Source organism: Triticum urartu, chromosome 2A (genome assembly GCF_056163025.1).
Source record: "Triticum urartu cultivar PI428250 chromosome 2A, HENAU_Tu73, whole genome shotgun sequence".
Taxonomy (NCBI): Eukaryota; Viridiplantae; Streptophyta; class Magnoliopsida; order Poales; family Poaceae; genus Triticum; species Triticum urartu.
This window is the reverse complement of record NC_141874.1, coordinates 767,084,685-767,091,915: the sequence shown is the minus strand read 5'-3', so window position 1 is coordinate 767,091,915 and position 7,231 is coordinate 767,084,685. Positions and strand designations below refer to the sequence as shown.

Here is a 7,231-nt window from a genome sequence, read left to right as displayed (position 1 = left end):
AGGCGTATCCGCCAACAGTCACCCGAGCCCAGTTTTGGTCCTACATCAAACCTTAGGCATGACCTGAGCCCTTCAAGCTCCATTCCCACATCAAACCGTTAGGCGGCTACTACTACTTCTCTGTTTCAGAAACTTCAAATCGTGTGTCCTTCCCACAAGCAGGCCCATTTCAACTTGGTTGTAGTCTGAAACAACCACAAGGGACTAGCTAGTCTGAACCCATCAGAGGAGGCTCCTTGTCCAAGCTAATCCTAATTTATTCTCAAATGTACGGCCTACATCTACAAGTGCTGCAAAGGTGTCACTTAATCCGAAATACTAACCCATCAGAGGAGTCCTACAAATCTGCCCTGCAACCTCCTACATCAAACTAGCTACGTAATGCAGTATTTTCTTTTGAAAAATGAGACCATCTGCCCGCCTATTCATTCAGACGAGCTAAGATCAGTTCTATTTTTCTCTCAGGTACACGCCACGCCATTTGGTATTGGGAGAAACAGAGAGATAGGGGAAACCAGCAAAGAAAAAGAGCACAAGCAGAAACCACAGACAGAGCTAACAACAAAAACTACAGAACAAAGGGGTAAAATCACAAACAGGCACATGCAGATGTTTTGCTCATGCATGTCATGGCAGGTAAACATATTCCAGAGTTCAAATGTGCCTAAACACACAAAATGCATACAGATACAACATGTCTTAGAGACGCACAGTGACTCTAGTTGGTGCACAACTTGGGAGTGTAAACAGTCTTGGATATGGTGGGGAAACCTTCTCCGGGACAAAAACCCCCAACATATTCAAATCCTTCTCCCTGATAGTACTTAATCTTGCCTAATCTCCTGTGCTCCAGACATGGGGCACCACTGGTACTATTGACCCCACATAACAGAATATTGTTTCACAAGTTACAACAACTTTTGCTACGATTGTGCAAACTGGGAACTGATAGTTATCACCACAAATATGGATTTCAGATTGATGGAATGGAACTGTAAAAAAACTGGAGGAGCACAAATATGGATTGCAGCTAGGAGAGTTTGTGCTGCAGGGAAAATACACGATGTCCCGTTGTCCTCAAGTCTTCCAACTTCCAAGTAGTCCAGCTATTGGTTCCTAGCCCTCCTTGTCCTCCGTGTACTTGAAGAAGAAAACATGGTCAGAAAAGCAAATTTGGCTCCCCAAATACAGCAAACAAATTTGGCAAGTAAAAAGGGAGAATTGTACATAACGCACACAACACGGCACCACTAGTACATCCCCAAATACAGCAAACAAATTTAGCAACTGTTTTCAAAACATGGTCACATGTATGGAATTACTCAAATCATGGGAACTAACAGGTTCAGCAAGTTCAGCGTACTTCCGTGATAAAGATACAAGTTGGATTTTTACTGCAAAATTCATGAGTTATTTACAGTATATAGGGTATGTTGAACAACAGAGAAGTAAAAGCTGGACAGTAAACAAGTTCTAACACAAATACCTTGGGCGGGATCTTCTATTGATCTGCTCCTCTTTCGCTAACTTTGGACACCTGCCTATCACCACCTCCTTTATATTTGCAACTGCCTCTGCTCCACTAATTGAAACTAGGTCTCGACATTCCTTAATCACCAATTTCTGGAGTGATACCGCCCAAGATTACTGCACCAGATGTTGTCTGGAATGGATTTTATACCATTGCATCCATTAATTTCAAGTGAGACGAGGGATCTGAGGTTCTGAAGGCATCCGGGAATAAAAGCAGAGATATCCCCACATTCCTTTAAACAGAGGCTTTGGAGGTATGACGGCAACACCAAACCTCTTTGCCACTTGAGACTTGTGCAGTTATCAACCACCAGATGTTTAAGATAAGGAAAACTCCCAAACCTTTCAGCTGGCAGGGACTTTAACCGGAAACAATAGCCAATTTCAATTTTCTCAACGGCAGGTAGATACTCTTGTGTTAGCAGGTCATCAAGGGATGACAATTTAAGGCAGCCAGAAATAATTATGACATTAAGAGACGAGAATACTCTAATGCTGTCAGTGCCCACAGAAATGGAACTATTAGGGGAGCCTTCAATAGATGCAAGACATCCAGACATAATAACTAGCTCTCGTAGAGCTGGAAGACTCCACGTTTGCAGTTGGATGGATGTGACAAAATCACATGTTACATGAAATTCAGTGAGGGAGCAGCAGTCGATATTGCAAAAGAGACCAGAACCCCAAAGCCTGAGCTTCTTAAGGGACTGCGAAACCAATCTCTGGAGGAGGATGTTTGGACATTGGGATATGAACAGTTCTTCAAGAAAATGCAAATCCCCAAACTTTTCAGTTGGTATTGATGCTAAGATCTTGCAATCTATAATTCCTATTTTCTTGATTCCTGGTACATAACCTCGATGCAAAAAATCTTCGAGGCTTGATATATTTTTGCACCCTTCAATTTTTACGTCTTCGAGAGACAGGAATGCGGTTATCTCATTTAAGTTTATACTCTTGACTCCATCACAACTTCCAAAAGTGAGCGATTCTAAACTTGGCAAGTTTTGTGGCTGAAACCAGCTTGGGAGTGAGGAACCGCCATAATTCTGGAGGAACAGAGACTTGAGGCTGATAGGAGGTTGTAGAACTTCAAGCACTTCTCTGTTATTAGGCTGATAAGAGGCTGATAGGATGGTTGGAATTCGCTGGTCCGCAGGCGAATGCATATTCAATGTCAACCTATCAAGATATTTCTTATTTTTCAGTTCAGCTTCAGCTGCCTGATCCTTACTTAGGGCGCCAAGATTATTTATCACCAAGTATCCACGAATTTGGTTCAGATTCTTTATTGACCTAATTCCTTGACCCTCTTTATTGGCCGAATCAAGAGTTAATCCTATTGCTTCGAATTTCTGCAAACTGGTCAACTTCCAAAAATCACCGGGAATTTCGAGCTTGCATTTCTTGGCATATAAAATCTGCATATGATATAGCCAACAGAAAGTTGAAGGAATCTTCTCCAAAGAAAAAGCTGTGGAGATTTCAAGGTGCCGAAGATTCTTCCAGTTGCCAATATTATCTGGTAACTCATCTGCGGAGGCACAAGAAATCACACGCATACGGAGAAGTGCAGTACACCAGTGACCCATTATACTACCTGCATGCATTCCTAAAATCTTCTTGCAAATTAGGGTACGCAGCTTTGTGTACTTGCATAAACTCAGCAAGTTGGATCTGTCAAAATCACCCTCAGGGAGTACGTACAAATGACGAACATTCCGGGGAACTTTATCAAAGTCACTCTTATTTCTTAAGATGAAGCAGTCGTGCTCAGAAACTTTTTGTGCCATGTCATGCAACAAGTCATGGATCACGTATCTACCACTAACCTTTTGAAAGAAGGACCGTGCGACAAGGTCTTCAAAATATTGACATCCAATATCTTGAATTGGAACACGACCTTGAGGTTTCACAAAGCCTTCTGATACCCAAATTTCAGCTAAGTTTGCCTTCTCAAATTTGTAATCTTTGGGGTACAAAGCACAGAATGCGAAGCATTGCTTCAAATAGAATGGTAAATATATGTAGCTCAACCGAAGGGCAGGTAAAATGTCAGTCTCCTTTTGTTCCAACTCCCACAGTTCACTCTCAAGTATAGACTTCCAATGTGATACTTCAGGGATTGCTTTCAACATGCGTCCCAGAGTAATGGCGGCCAAAGGAGAACCCTTCAATTTAGGAAGAATACTTTCACCAATGCACTCCAAGTCAGGATAATTTCTAGAATCCTCGGATCCAAACAGGCATAATTTGAAGAATTCTATAAAGGCATCATCCTTTAGACCATCTAATATAATAGACCCAGTTGTGCACACCTCCTTGGTAACATTTGGACATCTAGTGGTGACCAACATCGCACTTCCCTCTTGGACACTGCTAAAAGGTGCACAAAACTTCTCCCAACACTGCCCATTATCCTTCAAGGCATCATCCCACACATCATCAAGGACAATCAATAACCTTTTATTGTTCACATGCTTCTTCAGAGCATTATGAAGAGATTCCAAGCTACTCTCAGTCGTTGCCTCCATTCCAGTAAAGGATTGTATGACCTCTTTGGTTAACCTCTTCACATCAAAGTTATCTGAGACACAAATCCAAATTATTTTCTCAAATTGAGACTCCACCTGTTGATGGCTGAAGATATGCTGGGCCAATTTAGTCTTTCCAACACCACCAATTCCACTTATCCCGAAAACAGGAAGACTTAGTTCACTATTAACATTGTTGCTTGCTGACGTGCTTGTTGATGCATTCATTGAACTAGTTGTTCTCTTGCGTTTAAGTACATTGAGAAATCCCAAGACCTGCTTCAGTTCCTTGTCACGACCAAAGAATATATATTTTTCCTTTCGTGACAAAGAGGAGCTGGTCTCTGGCATGACTAATGTGTCAAAGCATTGTGCGACTCCACGGAGCTCCATTTTCTCCAGCTGAATCGAAAGATGATTCAACCTTGATTGGATAACACTCAGTTTGTTGAAGCTTCCTTGGATGACGGTGTCAAAGAAGTCAATGAAAGGAGACTGGCTTGCATTGCCCTCCGCTTGCACCTTCTTCTCATACCATCTGAACTCATCAATAAGGTCCTCGGCATCAAACACTGCATCCTTTAGATTGGGAAGGAGATTGGCCACAACATCGTCGTGGCTCCTCCATTCTGCTCGATTGATGAGGTCATGCATTGCAGGAAGAGTATCCCTGAGACGTTGTAGGTCACTCTCCAACTGCAATACACGACCCTGGAGATCTTGCTGCTGTGAGCCACTCCATCTGGGGTGCAGGGATGAAATGGCAGATTTGGCCCACTGCCAGAAAGTGGCACACTCATTGAAGCCACTGATGGCCCCAATGGCAGCAGATAAGCTCATGGTGGCTGGAGTTTGGACATCTAATTTTCGTCCTGCAAGCAGAGAGTGTTCGTCGTTTAGCATTAATTATAGACAAGACACAGCTAGCATTATTATGAAGTAAATTCTGCAGTCAGAGTATACAAGAAGCCGGCAATTGTAGCAACTGTTTGCTCCGGATCCAGATAGTTTTTCACCAAAAGTTTTCCCATGAAATTAAATTACTTTCAACTGCCGAAAACGAAAATTTACCCAGGGCTTTAATCAAGCCTCTTGATAAAAGAGTTAGCACGTGAAATACATACAGTTGCCACCAAAACTAAAAGAGAGTTAGTAACTAAGTACAGTATATACTCCACCCAGGGCTTTAATCAAGCCTCTTGATAAAAGGAAATTTGGCCCTTGCATGTGAAATACAGTTGCCATCAAAACTACTAGCATGTGAACCGAAGAAGAAACTAATGGTGCAGTTTCAGATGTGGTAAAAGAAATCAAAGCAAGGTGGTTTCAAGGGGGACTGCTCACCCTATATCGGTGCGATGGCGGCGCTGCTTTCGGCCTTGTCTTGCCGACGACGAGCACTGTTAAGCACCCAGCAAGGAGGAGAGAAATGGCTGGATCTGGATGGGAGCAGTTCCCCAAATTTGTCGGGCTCAGTTTGCTATGGAGCTTTGACAAGTTGGAAACTTGGCGGAAGGACCCCTCGACGGAGGATGCACGTTGACAAGTGCAGCCTGTCGGCGGCACGATCGGCATTAAGCTTGTCAGCATGGTGGAAATTGTTTAGTTTTGTTGCAGCTCTGAATTTAATAATTTGAATGCAGAAGTGAGGAAGCAGGTGACGGAGTGGAACCTGCCCTCGTGGTGGATGCCGTCGCGGGAGAGAGCCAGCCTCCACGCTGGCGCGCGCGGTGGCCGGCGAGGGAGAGGTGCGTGGCGGCCTCCGGATGCCGCCGGGAAAGACGACGAGCCACGGTGCAAAGGCGCGGGGAACACAGCGGCGAAGGCGACGCGGTCGGGGAAGCTTCAGGCGGCGGAGGATGCTGCCTGGCATATCCGGCGGGAGGCTGCCAGAGGGAGGGGCGGGACAATCTGCGTGGTCGGATTTGAGATCGACGGTCCAGAAGCCACTGACCTCTGCCTTTGACCGACTCTGTCTCTGTTCCTTATTTTATTTTATTTATTTTGGAGGGAAATCTCTGTTCTTTATAAACTTGATGATTTCTAGCTCTTTCTTAAATTTAAGTCCTTACTTATATCGTCTATCTAAACTTAACTCCTTACTTATCGACGTCGCGGTGGCCGAAAGGGGAGGGGATGCGCAGGGGAGGCGGAGAAGTACAACAACTTGATTCCTGGCCTTGGATTGGCTTGGGATACAACAATGACCGGCGGCCTCGGGGAAGGTGCGCCGGGGTGGAGGAGGTGACAGTTGTGTGCGTGCCAACAAGGAGCTTTTGTCGGCATGACAACGGTGACTACGAGCTCTGACTCGAGGCAAGAAGTGGCGAAGGGCGGGACGAGGCTCATGGGGTAGCAGCACGACCGGGAATGGGGTAGGGGTGGTGTGGCTCGCCGAAGAGTTTGCCGGCGGTGACTTTGGTGGTGTCGAGAGGTGATGATCGGGGAAATAAACTTTGTCACAATAGTTTTTTGGTGCGATAGGGAGTGAGAAAAAAATACTCATTTCTAGGGAGAAGAGGAAGGCATTGAAGATAACTTCTCGTATTTTAAAGGGTTAGATATTTTGTGGAAGGCCTCGGTAATGTTATCTACCTAAACATTTAGGTGGAAGCTCGATAGTATGAACTCCTAAAAAACAGTTCTTAGGGGGTTATAGGTTTTTAGGACAAGAGCTAATGATGCTTGTGCCCATAAGTTGACTAACATTGGAAACTCTAAGAGCAACTCCAGTCGATCCCCTAAACTTAGTCCCAAATCCTCTTACTGAGACTTTAAAAAAAATTATGGATATTTAAGCACACTCGGTGGCAAGTAAAATTATGGATATTTGTACATCTGAACAACATGATCTTGTCTAGAATATCTCTCTTGTCAAGGAGTGACCAGACAGAGCAAAAGAATGAAAGATTGTGCTATGAAAAACTGATGATGGATGCAGCACATGCCACATGCCATACCCAAAAATAAATGCTTGATGGAGAGAGATTAATACTAGCTTGTATTCAGAAGCCTGTTCATCGTTCAGTAGTGTCCTAATTGTTCAAAGTAATCCTAATTAAGACTCATCCGACTCTGCTGAAGGGTAGACAAAACCAACACAAAACAGAGGAGTGGTCTTAACCCTGCTTGCATCTGTGATGTGAGGAGGACTCAGTAGGTCT

At 44.1% G+C, this 7,231-nt stretch overlaps 1 pseudogene across 1 annotated transcript; it reads right to left on the bottom strand.

Annotated features, from left to right (window-relative positions):
• Positions 1-612: 612 nt before the first annotated feature.
• LOC125540491 (putative disease resistance protein RGA4) lies at positions 613-5,536 on the bottom strand (annotated as a pseudogene). Its single transcript, XR_015617803.1, has 2 exons — positions 5,412-5,536; positions 613-4,939 (listed from the first exon to the last, which is right to left on the bottom strand). The product of XR_015617803.1 is annotated as a putative disease resistance protein RGA4 (transcript).
• Positions 5,537-7,231: the final 1,695 nt, after the last annotated feature.